This window comes from Diorhabda sublineata, chromosome 3 (genome assembly GCF_026230105.1).
Source record: "Diorhabda sublineata isolate icDioSubl1.1 chromosome 3, icDioSubl1.1, whole genome shotgun sequence".
NCBI lineage: Eukaryota > Metazoa > Arthropoda > Insecta > Coleoptera > Chrysomelidae > Diorhabda > Diorhabda sublineata.
The window spans coordinates 1,886,128-1,902,155 of record NC_079476.1 but is presented as its reverse complement, the minus strand read 5'-3'; the positions used below and the strand labels follow the sequence as shown (position 1 = coordinate 1,902,155).

The following is a 16,028-nucleotide window of genomic DNA, read 5'->3' as shown; positions in this document are numbered from 1 at the left end:
TATGGTTGTGATCAGGAACGTAACGAATTATTCCGGTAGTCATTTCATTATATTGAAACACATGATTCGTTGTTAATTATCTTTGTAATCAAGAATATCACGTGGGAGCTTAAGAAGTATAAAAAAATGCTTGGTTATGAACTAGTTTATTGAATTAGATTTGAATATTTTTTGGATATAATCTGTAACAATATAAAGATCTTTGATAGGTTATATTGGGAAAAACCATTGCAAAATATTTGTAAAAGAGTTAATCAAAAGTTAGAGGCAAATACCATGGTCTGGGGTAATTGTACACGTTTGGAAATTTCATTTATTCATAGCAATTGAGAAAGAAGGAACATTTCGATGGAATATCTGGCTGCTGTTCTTTTTTTGGAGGTTATAGGTATCAAATCTGCTATAATCAGTACAAGCTTGGAGGATGAAAGTAGCGATATTAGAACCCTAAAGAGACATGGGGGTTGTTAGTCGACTTATTCAGTGATTGAAAAATGTATAGATGATTCATTGGTTACAAAAATCGAATTAACTGCCGTGGGATGAACAAATGTTTCCGCCCCACGTTTTTGTGAACTTATTTGTTGGATTTGTTTGGAAAAAAATTGATCAAAAAGACAATTCTGGTTTTCAATTGAGACAAAAAAAGTTAGAGGGAAATACCATGGTGTGGGGTAATCGTACTTGTTTGGAAATTTCATTTATTCATAGCAATTGAGAAAGAAGGAACATTTCAATGGAATATCTGGCTGCTATTCGTTTTTTTTGGAGGTTAGGTAAGGTTAGGTTGAGCTTAGTATATCAAATCTTTGATCGAGAGAGTCTCAAAAGAGGTATCAAATCTGCTATAATCAGTACAAGCTTGGAGGATGAAAGTAGCGATATTAGAACCCTAAAGAGACATGGGGGTTGTTAGTCGACTTATTCAGTGATTGAAAAATGTATAGATGATTCATTGGTTACAAAAATCGAATTAACTGCCGTGGGATGAACAAATGTTTCCGCCCAACGTTTTTGTGAACTTATTTGTTGGATTCCTTTGAAAAAAAGTTGATCAAATGGTCTCGGGTAATCGTACACGTTTGTAGAATTTTATTTATCAAAATCATGTGAGAAAAATGGAAACATTTGAGAAAAAAATTTTCGTTATTTATTCACTTCATTATTCTCAAAACTTTGTGTAATAAAAATAGGGGAAGACCGAAAGAGAACAAATAATGAATGATATGAAGAAAACGGATAGTTCCTGGTGCTAATCAATTCCTCTAAATATAGAACTAGGACGAAAGAACGATATGTGTATACAACATTGAAAAAAGTAGAGCTTTTCCACCGCAAATATGTCAATTTCTAAGAACGAACTGAATAACAACACCAAGAAAATTGTAAAAGAAAGGTCCTGAATAAAATTCTAAAGAGTTACTTGACAAAAAAATATGAATTTCAAATTACTGTCTTGCAAATAAGAAATGGCAAAGTCTCTGAACTGGATAAAATCGTCACTGAGACTTTATGAGGAGAGAACAAGGAAAATTTAAACCAGTGGCTTCATAATAAAGAATTTTTTCTAATTAAATTGTTATTTTATCACTATTTGAAAAAATTTTGAAAATACAGACCAATTTAAAAAAACTAGCTTTTACCCGCGGCTTCGCTCGCATCGAATCCATTAAATAAGTATCAGAAATCATTATAATAGAAAAGAACGAACTCTGTAGCTATATTAGAGCCTGAGATATAGATCTTTGAATGTAGAAAAATTGCCAAAAACCTACAAAAATCCATAACTCCACAGTAAATGTCAGCGTCTAGCTTCTCTCCAACTCAACCGGTTCAAGTGTTCAAAAACTCAAAAGAAAGAAGGTCTTTCAGCAAGTGTTTTTAAACCAAAACGAACTCTGTAGCTGTATTGGAACCTGAGATATAGATCTTTGAATGTAGAAAAATTGCCAAAAACCTACAAAAATCCATAACTCCACATTGAATGTCCGCGCCTAGCTCCTCTCCAACTTAACCGATTCAAGTGTTCAAAAACTCAAAAGAAAGAAGGTATTTCAGCGAGTGTTCTTAAACCAAAACTAACTCTGTAGCTATATTATAGCCTGAGATATAGATCTTTGAATGTAGAAAAATTGCCAAAAACCTACAAAAATCCATAACTCCACATGAATGTCCGCCACTAACTCCTCTCCAACTCAGCCGATTTAAGTGTTCAAAAACTCAAAAAAAAGAAGATATTTCAGTGAGTGTTCTCAAACTAAAACGAACTCTGTAGCTTTTTTAAAGCCTCAGATATAGATCTTTGAATGTAGAAAAATTGCCAAAAACCTACAAAAATCCATAACTCCACAGTAAATGTCAGCGCCTAGCTCCTCTCCAACTCAACCGGTTCAAGTGTTCAAAAACTCAAATGAAAGAAGGTATTTCAGCGAGTGTTCTTAAAAAAAACGAAGTCTCTATCTTGAATAGAACCTGAGATATTGAGGATAGAACGTGTGTATGTTAAAAACTCCCATAAGTAATGTATAGGGGGAAATCGTATTTGAGTATAACTTGAGAATGGTGAAAATTAGATGAAATCCGATGGTTGATGGTTGATCTGTGCATCAATACCTTTCATTGAAAAAAAAAATTAAGCAAATCGGTTGGGTAGAACGCCTGAATGGACTCGGAATGGAAATCATCAATTTTTTTAATATATAAGATCACAACTAACAAATTATATCCATACCATATTATAAAGTGAGGTAATTTCAAAAGAAGCAAAAATAAAACTTATCCATTGAGCTAAAGGTTTTATTAACAGGTTTCATATTTTCAAAACTCAATGTTAGAAGTTATATTACGATATTTGAACTATAAACCAAAAGAGACAAGATAATAAAAAATAGGATTCGAGATAAATTAGACATTCATCTTATTATTGATATATTATACTAAAAATTCCACACGTTTCAAAACTTGACGACTATGGAGAAAGTTAGTCTACAATTAAGCATAAAGAAGCAAGTAGGTGGTTGAGAAACACAAAGAAAGTCAATAATGCCAAAGACTATTCGTCCAATCCTCAATGGAACTTATGTACGAGGTGTGACTATTGAATAATGACACTGCTACAGAAAGAGTACGAATGCAACGATTGTCAGTTGTTGAGCCTCAAGCCTAATCTTTTGAATCCGATGTCTACCGTGTCTGTAGACAAACCAATTGTCTTTGTTTGTTTGTTGAAAACAGAGGAACGGATTCTTGTGAAATTTCACATTATACTTGGAAAACTGTAAATGAAACTTGAAATTTAATGAAAATAGTGTGTGGAAATTAATGGTTGTCGCTTCCACATGATTTCAATGAAAAGTACGTCACTGTAAGAAACAATTCTTCCAGAATCTTTTCACATTTCATGTTTCTATTGTTTGTATGAAAAAGAAAAGCACCTTGTTTCGTATTTCTCGACGCCGACGGATATTTGTGTGACTTTAATAAAGTTTTTTAGTCAATCTGTCCGATACACCATATCTCAAAACAATCGAGGACCCTACGTGCAAAATTAATTTTTATATTATAGCTTTCTTTGTTCCTGCTCGTCCGTCTGTTTTTAATTGAAATGAGGAACAATAAACCCAGAGTGAAAGAAATAAAAAGAAAACAGTTTGAGATTGAAAACTGGAAAGTTATTAGTGACAATTTCATATATTTGTGAAATAATACAAAAATTAACACCAAAAGTTAACAAAACTGGAAAACTTACTTACGTGAATAAGGGTTTATTTTTATGAACTCTTATTATTTATAAATAAAATCAATGTTTGATATAAACAGATTAATATATTAAACCTTGTTTTGATTGTTTTTTATTTCTAATGTGGAGTGATGAACTCACATTTCATCCTTGGTTATCAAACGGCTTTATTTCTATGAAACATTGTCAAAAACACGATGAAAACATCGACGCTGCTGTTTTTGTTCCATTGTCACCAAATGCGGCACACTTTTCGGAATGCCTGCGTACAGTACGTCGACAATCGTCCAGTACTGCTTTGTGGATTTTCTTCAACACAAAACAGACAAAAAGTTTTTCCCTAAATTATAAGAAGCAAAGGTTAAAGCTGCCATTTCTGTTGGTTAGCAAATTAGTCAAATTTTCGCCTACGAAGAATTTCCAAAGTTACTGAATCCTACTCCAAAAGCGAGTTCAGTTTTAAAGCAATTGGTTCTGGAAACAACAAAACTGAAAAGTACGAAAAGTTAATTGAAGATATGTCGTTGAAAGTTTATATGGTCCATATCCATTTAGATAAATTTAAAAACAATATGGGAGCGTATTCAGAAGAGCAAGGAAAACGTTATCATCAGGATATTGTGAACTTTGAACATCGTTATCAAGGCTAATACAAGGAAAACATTATGGGGGTTTACTGAAACAAAGCAGTTATGAGCATAAAAGAAAAAGTAAAAGTGTACATTTTGAAAGTATTTCTCACTTTTTTGTTAGGTTTTTTGATTGTAAAGCTGGATAAAAATTTTTGTGTAGATCTATCTTCAATTAACCACAAATTTTGAAAAATATCGTTTAGTCAGTCTTCTGCAAACAAAAGCAAACTATTCTATGTTATATAATTTTTTTTGTGTAATTTCAATCTATAATTTTGTGTTGACATGTGTTATGAATGGATTGGTTTCCGTTCTACAAGCTGACTGTACTAGTTTAAATTTCAAACAGTATCTCAGTGGTTTTGCCAAAATTATTATACAGAATTTAAAATTTGTTACTGTAGTATTTGATGAAATAATAAACGTGGGTTTGTCAGCCTTTTTTTGGTATTATCCATATTGTGAATAATCCCCTCTTGGTGCAAGTACAGAAAGTAAAATATCTGTCTTCACTGTCTTCACTTTGGCCTCCCTTTTTGATCTTGCCATATCAATTTGTTACTGGGTCATCATTATAATACTGAAGAAAAAATTGATTTTTGTACAAACCTTGAATGTATAATAAGAATACTGGAATAAAAAAAACATCTGTATACTGAATCCATAATGGTAAAAATTACAATCATGTACGTACCCCGGGAGGATTAATTTCCAAGTAAAATTAAAAATATGGTCAATTTTACACTCAACATATTCAATAAACTTTCATTATCATCAATTTCGGAAAAGTTTGGCGTGATAATTATTGTGAGTCGTCACCTAAAATAAATATATAACGATAATCAATGACTGCCAAACAAATTCTAAACAACGTAGCGTCTTCAAACTCAAAACAAATGGTGTATATATTTTTCAAGCAATTAACGCCATTTATAGGCCAAGTCAGGTACTTCGGGGCCATCTTCGTACAGTTTTTGAATTCTTGTGATATTAAGACTGAATATTTGCCCTGTCACTTTGATCATATGAAGTGATCTAATGAATAGTCAAAATCAGTTGCTGATTTGTGAGCTTATTTATTGGATTTTCTCCTAGAAATGTAGCTTTGTCGGTTTTTTCACTTTGCAGTGTTGTATTCATTGCAGGCAAGTGGCGAATAAAGTCTGAAACACAAGAATATGGAAAATGAGCAGGATTCTGACTAAACCTCTTTTCATCTAATGAAAAGTTGATTCCACCGAAATTTTGTCAGCTTTCAAACCTTCACTTATTTTTTATATCCTTTAACGCAACAATTAATGTCTAAAACATTCCGTAATTTAATCACAAAATGGATAAAAGTGCCCAAAATTGCTTGAAACCTTACTGAAACACCCATTAAACAAAAACTGCGAAATTACTGAGTTGCAACTAAATTAGTTTCAATGATACAAATCTAAAAAGTATCTTTGGACACCTCTAAGTACCATTAAACGGAAAAACAATACAAAACAACTCTAAATACTGTTTAGACAAGCAGATTCAAAGAATCTGACATTTCATATCTATTTGATAAAAAAAATAGAATCACTACACCTTCCAGCAATACTGTATTTTATCCATGCATTATTATCCCACATGGAGTTGCTTAGTATACATAAATTCTCAAAGCTTCTGTTTGTATTCTGCTTTGTTGATTATTGCTAAAATTAATACCTTAACAACGTAATTAACAATTTTTACTCAGTGTAATTATAGCATAAATCAAAAAGATATCCATCAACGTTTTTAATGACTTTTGAAAGCTGCAGCTATAAGAGAAATTACACCACCACTTGCAATTTATTTCATAGTTGAGCAAAAAATTACATGTATGAATAACTATATACAGAATACGGAATAGACAACATTTTCTTGAAAACCATATTTATCATACTGATCCCATAACCAGATACTCGTAAAAACTCTCGTAAATTGAAAAGCGTTGGAAAATAAGATCCAGTGTTGCGAAAGCAAATTGAAATGTGTCAAAATAATACGAGACGAAAACGTAAATTTTGAAATAAATGGAAGCTTCACCGGAACCATGGAATCAGTGAACCTGCTCGAATGAAATTGATGATGTTGATACACCACGAAGGACTGAACATCACCACCACACCAACTCTCACAAGTTATATGACAATTACAAATTACATGATAATTTTCACTCTTTATAAATTGGAGGGAATTGAAAAAAATTGTTTCTCGCGGATTTAAGTGATAACAGAGTGAATATATGCGTTGAGATGGAAATATTTAGGGTGCTAAGCAAACAGATTCGATCTAATCTATGATTCTGTCTGCTTGTTGAAAAACTTGAGACATGGTGCAAGAAATTGCTCGCAATTTTCTCCAAGATCAAAATATTGCACGTCGCTTGACATGATGCAAGACAATATGCAAGAAAGTGCATGCAATTAACTGCAAGGTCAATATATTGCATAGATAAATATTGTATTTTACCAAATATTTGTGTGCGGTTAGGTTAGGTTAGGTTAGGTTAGGTTAGGTTAGGTTAGGTTGGGTTAGGTTAGGTTAGGTCATTTCTACCCTTGATATTACCGCCCTAATTGAAATAAAATTGATGAATTTGGAAATCACTTTAATTGAATACAAATAATAGGATGAAGAAGTTTGAATGGTTCAGAGAGTTTGATTCTGAAAAAAATTATGGTTACAATAGAGAATGCATTTTTCAATTTTCCAAAATTTCGAATTTTATTGAAAATAACTTGAAAATGGGAAATATACGTTAAAACTGCTAAGCAAGAAGAAGCTTGAATTTTTTAATTTATTATTAACTTATTTTTAACTTCAGAATCAACAGAATTAACAAAAACTTGAGAATATTTCGAAAATAAAAGTGTTTAATCACGAAAGAAATGATTTGTGTATTATTTGAAAAATACTTAGAATCATCAAAGTGGTCAAAACGTTTCAAGTGCAAGACATAAGTATCATTGAACTTGCATATTTTTGACTAAAATTAGAAATGCTTATTTTTAACGTGGTTTTCATAGAAAATTTCAGGCAAAATTGCAGCAATGTCCCCGTTTTTCTCGTTACTTAGAGGAATTGAAGTTTGAAATTTCAAATTGGCGTGTGATTGGTACAGTTTTGGAGCCCTTTGAACGTTTCCCTCTAAAAAATAGAAAGGGTTCAATGTATTCCAAACCTATTCAGTGTAATAGATTATAAATTTCCCTACAAAACGATTTTCAATCCACTATCTAATAATATGAAAATAATCACCAAAATATCAGCTGTTGTCACGATTAGCCTGGTTTTCAATATCACACGTAGATTTCGAAAGGAATGCGGTTCCAAGTTTTGAAATGCATGACATAATTTTGCAGCGGCTTCATACCTGATGTATTGAATTTTTTCTCCCACTTTTTATTTTTTCAGTTGACAGAAACACATTCGCACACCTAAATTTTTCATATTTTTTCCATCATTCTGACACCGTAAATGAACAAAACGTGTTTGGTGGTCGCATTGTTTCAATTCAAACTTGTAAGCACGATACAATGGCGAGCGAAATGCGAAGCTGGCATCTACACAGCCATGAGGTTAATTTCTGTTGTGATAAAAAATTTGATTCATCGCCAAATTAACATTCAGTAGATGAGTAATTATGTGTGTGACACCGTTACATTCATGTTTGGACATACTTCATAGTGTGGTGATATAGGGTGTGGATAAAAAACTTTTAGTTATGAAAACGTTCTCATAAATACAGAGTAGACAAAAGCGCAGAAGTTATTTATCATTTCAACTTCACGTAAACTCCTTTCATAAGTATTTGTAGCAGATGCACCATTTTTTTTTTAAATCGGAAATCACATATATATTTAAGTGAGGGTGAGAGGGGAGAAATGATTTAATGTCAAAAAATTGTTACAATTTGTGGATTAAAGCTTGTAAAAACTGAATAATAAACAAAAAAATAACTAAATAAATATACAAATACAAGAAAATTTCAATATACAGAAGAAACACATAATGAGTAACAAAATTATAGGTAATAGTAATGGGTAATAATTAGTTTCTTATTTATTAGACCTTGTGATATATTAATGCTTCTAAATGTTCTTAGTTGTGGGTCTCTTCTGTTTTTTTTTTTAATAATTTCGTAAAGAAAGATAAAAATTGACATTTCGACTTCTATTTAAGACTTTATCAAAATATTTTGACAATTTTTTTTCATTTCTTATTTCTTAAACTTTTTGATATAGTAATGCTTCTAAATGCTCTTGATTTAAGCTTTTTCTCTGTTTTAAAATTAGTTTTTTCTAATAATTTTTGAAATAAACATAAAAATTAACGTTTCGACTTTTATTCAAGACTTTATCAAATTATTTTGATGAATTTCTTCAATTTCTTAGCCCTTTTAATATATTAATGCTTCTATAGGCTCTTGATTTTAGGTGTCTTCTGTTTTAGAATTGGGTTTTTTTGAATAATTTTTGAAAAAAATTCAACAATTGACGTTTCTACTTTTATTTAAGACTTCATCAAAATATTTTGATGAATTTCTTCAATTTCTTATTTCTTAGCCCTTTTAATATATTAATGCTTCTAAAGGCTCTTGATTTTAGGTGTCCTCTGTTTTTGAATTAGGTTTTTTTTTGAATAATTTTCGAAAAAATATAACAATTGACGTTTCTACTTTTATTTAAGACTTCATCAAAATATTTTGATGAATTTCTTCATTTTCTTATTTCTTAGCTCTTTTGACATATTAAAGATTCTAAAGTTTTTGACTTTAGGTGTCCTCTGTTTTTGAATTAGGTTTTTTTTGAATAATTCTCGAAAAAATATAACAATTGACGTTTCTACTTTTATTTAAGACTTCATCAAAATATTTTGATGAATTTCTTCAATTTCTTATTTCTTAGCCCTTTTAATATATTAATGCTTCTAAAGGCTCTTGATTTTAGGTGTCCTCTGTTTTTGAATTAGGTTTTTTTTGAATAATTTTTGAAAAAATATAACAATTGACGTTTCTACTTTTATTTAAGACTTCATCAAAATATTTTGATGAATTTCTTCAATTTCTCATTTCTTAGCCCTTTTAATATATTAATGCTTCTAAAGGCTCTTGATTTTAGGTGTCTTCTGTTTCAGAATTGGGTTTTTTTGAATAATTTTTAAAAAAAATTCAACAATTGACGTGTTGAATTCTATTTAAAACTTTATCAAAATATTTTGATAAATTTCTTCATTTTCTTATTTCTTAGCTCTTTTGATATATTAATGATTCTAAAGTTTTGATTTCACGTGTCTTATGTTTTATAATAAGTTTTTTTTCGAATTATTTTTGAAAATATATAACAATTGACGTTTCTACTTTTATTTAAGACTTCATCAAAATATTTTGATGAATTTCTTCAATTTCTTATTTCTTAGCCCTTTTAATATATTAATGCTTCTAAAGGCTCTTGATTTTAGGTGTCCTCTGTTTTTGAATTAGGTTTTTTTTGAATAATTTTTGAAAAAATATAACAATTGACGTTTCTACTTTTATTTAAGACTTCATCAAAATATTTTGATGAATTTCTTCAATTTCTCATTTCTTAGCCCTTTTAATATATTAATGCTTCTAAAGGCTCTTGATTTTAGGTGTCTTCTGTTTCAGAATTGGGTTTTTTTGAATAATTTTTAAAAAAAATTCAACAATTGACGTGTTGAATTCTATTTAAAACTTTATCAAAATATTTTGATAAATTTCTTCATTTTCTTATTTCTTAGCTCTTTTGATATATTAATGATTCTAAAGTTTTGATTTTACGTGTCTTATGTTTTATAATGAGTTTTTTTTCGAATAATTTTTGAAAATATATAACAATTGACGTTTCTACTTTTATTTAAGACTTCATCAAAATATTTTGATGAATTTCTTCAATTTCTTATTTCTTAGCCCTTTTAATATATTAATGCTTCTAAAGGCTCTTGATTTTAGGTGTCTTCTGTTTCAGAATTGGGTTTTTTTGAATAATTTTTAAAAAAAATTCAACAATTGACGTGTTGAATTCTATTTAAAACTTTATCAAAATATTTTGATAAATTTCTTCATTTTCTTATTTCTTAGCTCTTTTGATATATTAATGATTCTAAAGTTTTGATTTCACGTGTCTTATGTTTTATAATGAGTTTTTTTTCGAATAATTTTTGAAAATATATAACAATTGACGTTTCTACTTTTATTTAAGACTTCATCAAAATATTTTGATGAATTTCTTCAATTTCTTATTTCTTAGCCCTTTTAATATATTAATGCTTCTAAAGGCTCTTGATTTTAGGTGTCTTCTGTTTCAGAATTGGGTTTTTTTGAATAATTTTTAAAAAAAATTCAACAATTGACGTGTTGAATTCTATTTAAAACTTTATCAAAATATTTTGATAAATTTCTTCATTTTCTTATTTCTTAGCTCTTTTGATATATTAATGATTCTAAAGTTTTGATTTCACGTGTCTTATGTTTTATAATAAGTTTTTTTTCGAATTATTTTTGAAAATATATAACAATTGACGTTTCTACTTTTATTTAAGACTTCATCAAAATATTTTGATGAATTTCTTCAATTTCTTATTTCTTAGCCCTTTTAATATATTAATGCTTCTAAAGGCTCTTGATTTTAGGTGTCCTCTGTTTTTGAATTAAGTTTTTTTTTGAATAATTTTCGAAAAAATATAACAATTGACGTTTCTACTTTTATTTAAGACTTCATCAAAATATTTTGATGAATTTCTTCAATTTCTCATTTCTTAGCCCTTTTAATATATTAATGCTTCTAAAGGCTCTTGATTTTAGGTGTCTTCTGTTTCAGAATTGGGTTTTTTTGAATAATTTTTAAAAAAAATTCAACAATTGACGTGTTGAATTCTATTTAAAACTTTATCAAAATATTTTGATAAATTTCTTCATTTTCTTATTTCTTAGCTCTTTTGATATATTAATGATTCTAAAGTTTTGATTTTACGTGTCTTATGTTTTATAATGAGTTTTTTTTCGAATAATTTTTGAAAATATATAACAATTGACGTTTCTACTTTTATTTAAGACTTCATCAAAATATTTTGATGAATTTCTTCAATTTCTTATTTCTTAGCCCTTTTAATATATTAATGCTTCTAAAGGCTCTTGATTTTAGGTGTCTTCTGTTTCAGAATTGGGTTTTTTTGAATAATTTTTAAAAAAAATTCAACAATTGACGTGTTGAATTCTATTTAAAACTTTATCAAAATATTTTGATAAATTTCTTCATTTTCTTATTTCTTAGCTCTTTTGATATATTAATGATTCTAAAGTTTTGATTTCACGTGTCTTATGTTTTATAATGAGTTTTTTTTCGAATAATTTTTGAAAATATATAACAATTGACGTTTCTACTTTTATTTAAGACTTCATCAAAATATTTTGATGAATTTCTTCAATTTCTTATTTCTTAGCCCTTTTAATATATTAATGCTTCTAAAGGCTCTTGATTTTAGGTGTCTTCTGTTTCAGAATTGGGTTTTTTTGAATAATTTTTAAAAAAAATTCAACAATTGACGTGTTGAATTCTATTTAAAACTTTATCAAAATATTTTGATAAATTTCTTCATTTTCTTATTTCTTAGCTCTTTTGATATATTAATGATTCTAAAGTTTTGATTTCACGTGTCTTATGTTTTATAATAAGTTTTTTTTCGAATTATTTTTGAAAATATATAACAATTGACGTTTCTACTTTTATTTAAGACTTCATCAAAATATTTTGATGAATTTCTTCAATTTCTTATTTCTTAGCCCTTTTAATATATTAATGCTTCTAAAGGCTCTTGATTTTAGGTGTCCTCTGTTTTTGAATTAGGTTTTTTTTGAATAATTTTTGAAAAAATATAACAATTGACGTTTCTACTTTTATTTAAGACTTCATCAAAATATTTTGATGAATTTCTTCAATTTCTCATTTCTTAGCCCTTTTAATATATTAATGCTTCTAAAGGCTCTTGATTTTAGGTGTCTTCTGTTTCAGAATTGGGTTTTTTTGAATAATTTTTAAAAAAAATTCAACAATTGACGTGTTGAATTCTATTTAAAACTTTATCAAAATATTTTGATAAATTTCTTCATTTTCTTATTTCTTAGCTCTTTTGATATATTAATGATTCTAAAGTTTTGATTTTACGTGTCTTATGTTTTATAATGAGTTTTTTTTCGAATAATTTTTGAAAATATATAACAATTGACGTTTCTACTTTTATTTAAGACTTCATCAAAATATTTTGATGAATTTCTTCAATTTCTTATTTCTTAGCCCTTTTAATATATTAATGCTTCTAAAGGCTCTTGATTTTAGGTGTCTTCTGTTTCAGAATTGGGTTTTTTTGAATAATTTTTAAAAAAAATTCAACAATTGACGTGTTGAATTCTATTTAAAACTTTATCAAAATATTTTGATAAATTTCTTCATTTTCTTATTTCTTAGCTCTTTTGATATATTAATGATTCTAAAGTTTTGATTTCACGTGTCTTATGTTTTATAATGAGTTTTTTTTCGAATAATTTTTGAAAATATATAACAATTGACGTTTCTACTTTTATTTAAGACTTCATCAAAATATTTTGATGAATTTCTTCAATTTCTTATTTCTTAGCCCTTTTAATATATTAATGCTTCTAAAGGCTCTTGATTTTAGGTGTCTTCTGTTTCAGAATTGGGTTTTTTTGAATAATTTTTAAAAAAAATTCAACAATTGACGTGTTGAATTCTATTTAAAACTTTATCAAAATATTTTGATAAATTTCTTCATTTTCTTATTTCTTAGCTCTTTTGATATATTAATGATTCTAAAGTTTTGATTTCACGTGTCTTATGTTTTATAATAAGTTTTTTTTCGAATTATTTTTGAAAATATATAACAATTGACGTTTCTACTTTTATTTAAGACTTCATCAAAATATTTTGATGAATTTCTTCAATTTCTTATTTCTTAGCCCTTTTAATATATTAATGCTTCTAAAGGCTCTTGATTTTAGGTGTCCTCTGTTTTTGAATTAAGTTTTTTTTTGAATAATTTTCGAAAAAATATAACAATTGACGTTTCTACTTTTATTTAAGACTTCATCAAAATATTTTGATGAATTTCTTCAATTTCTCATTTCTTAGCCCTTTTAATATATTAATGCTTCTAAAGGCTCTTGATTTTAGGTGTCTTCTGTTTCAGAATTGGGTTTTTTTGAATAATTTTTAAAAAAAATTCAACAATTGACGTGTTGAATTCTATTTAAAACTTTATCAAAATATTTTGATAAATTTCTTCATTTTCTTATTTCTTAGCTCTTTTGATATATTAATGATTCTAAAGTTTTGATTTTACGTGTCTTATGTTTTATAATGAGTTTTTTTTCGAATAATTTTTGAAAATATATAACAATTGACGTTTCTACTTTTATTTAAGACTTCATCAAAATATTTTGATGAATTTCTTCAATTTCTTATTTCTTAGCCCTTTTAATATATTAATGCTTCTAAAGGCTCTTGATTTTAGGTGTCCTCTGTTTTTGAATTAAGTTTTTTTTTGAATAATTTTCGAAAAAATATAACAATTGACGTTTCTACTTTTATTTAAGACTTCATCAAAATATTTTGATGAATTTCTTCAATTTCTCATTTCTTAGCCCTTTTAATATATTAATGCTTCTAAAGGCTCTTGATTTTAGGTGTCTTCTGTTTCAGAATTGGGTTTTTTTGAATAATTTTTAAAAAAAATTCAACAATTGACGTGTTGAATTCTATTTAAAACTTTATCAAAATATTTTGATAAATTTCTTCATTTTCTTATTTCTTAGCTCTTTTGATATATTAATGATTCTAAAGTTTTGATTTCACGTGTCTTATGTTTTATAATGAGTTTTTTTTCGAATAATTTTTGAAAATATATAACAATTGACGTTTCTACTTTTATTTAAGACTTCATCAAAATATTTTGATGAATTTCTTCAATTTCTTATTTCTTAGCCCTTTTAATATATTAATGCTTCTAAAGGCTCTTGATTTTAGGTGTCTTCTGTTTCAGAATTGGGTTTTTTTGAATAATTTTTAAAAAAAATTCAACAATTGACGTGTTGAATTCTATTTAAAACTTTATCAAAATATTTTGATAAATTTCTTCATTTTCTTATTTCTTAGCTCTTTTGATATATTAATGATTCTAAAGTTTTGATTTCACGTGTCTTATGTTTTATAATAAGTTTTTTTTCGAATTATTTTTGAAAATATATAACAATTGACGTTTCTACTTTTATTTAAGACTTCATCAAAATATTTTGATGAATTTCTTCAATTTCTTATTTCTTAGCCCTTTTAATATATTAATGCTTCTAAAGGCTCTTGATTTTAGGTGTCCTCTGTTTTTGAATTAAGTTTTTTTTTGAATAATTTTCGAAAAAATATAACAATTGACGTTTCTACTTTTATTTAAGACTTCATCAAAATATTTTGATGAATTTCTTCAATTTCTTATTTCTTAGCCCTTTTAATATATTAATGCTTCTAAAGGCTCTTGATTTTAGGTGTCCTCTGTTTTTGAATTAAGTTTTTTTTTGAATAATTTTCGAAAAAATATAACAATTGACGTTTCTACTTTTATTTAAGACTTCATCAAAATATTTTGATGAATTTCTTCAATTTCTTATTTCTTAGCCCTTTTAATATATTAATGCTTCTAAAGGCTCTTGATTTTAGGTGTCCTCTGTTTTTGAATTAGGTTTTTTTTTGAATAATTTTCGAAAAAATATAACAATTGACGTTTCTACTTTTATTTAAGACTTCATCAAAATATTTTGATGAATTTCTTCATTTTCTTATTTCTTAGCTCTTTTGACATATTAAAGATTCTAAAGTTTTTGACTTTAGGTGTCCTCTGTTTTTGAATTAAGGTTTTTTTTGAATAATTTTCGAAAAAATATAACAATTGACGTTTCTACTTTTATTTAAGACTTCATCAAAATATTTTGATGAATTTCTTCAATTTCTTATTTCTTAGCCCTTTTAATATATTAATGCTTCTAAAGGCTCTTGATTTTAGGTGTCCTCTGTTTTTGAATTAAGTTTTTTTTTGAATAATTTTCGAAAAAATATAACAATTGACGTTTCTACTTTTATTTAAGACTTCATCAAAATATTTTGATGAATTTCTTCAATTTCTTATTTCTTAGCCCTTTTAATATATTAATGCTTCTAAAGGCTCTTGATTTTAGGTGTCCTCTGTTTTTGAATTAAGTTTTTTTTTGAATAATTTTCGAAAAAATATAACAATTGACGTTTCTACTTTTATTTAAGACTTCATCAAAATATTTTGATGAATTTCTTCAATTTCTTATTTCTTAGCCCTTTTAATATATTAATGCTTCTAAAGGCTCTTGATTTTAGGTGTCCTCTGTTTTTGAATTAGGTTTTTTTTTGAATAATTTTCGAAAAAATATAACAATTGACGTTTCTACTTTTATTTAAGACTTCATCAAAATATTTTGATGAATTTCTTCATTTTCTTATTTCTTAGCTCTTTTGACATATTAAAGATTCTAAAGTTTTTGACTTTAGGTGTCCTCTGTTTTTGAATTAAGGTTTTTTTTGAATAATTTT

The 16,028-nt window shown here is 27.3% G+C and overlaps 1 protein-coding gene across 1 annotated transcript in view; it reads left to right on the top strand.

Moving 5' to 3' along the window:
* The window catches only part of LOC130441239 (kin of IRRE-like protein 2), a 649,517-nt gene that overhangs the window by 578,614 nt on the left and 54,875 nt on the right, over positions 1-16,028 (top strand). The gene's annotated exons all lie outside the window — the stretch shown is intronic.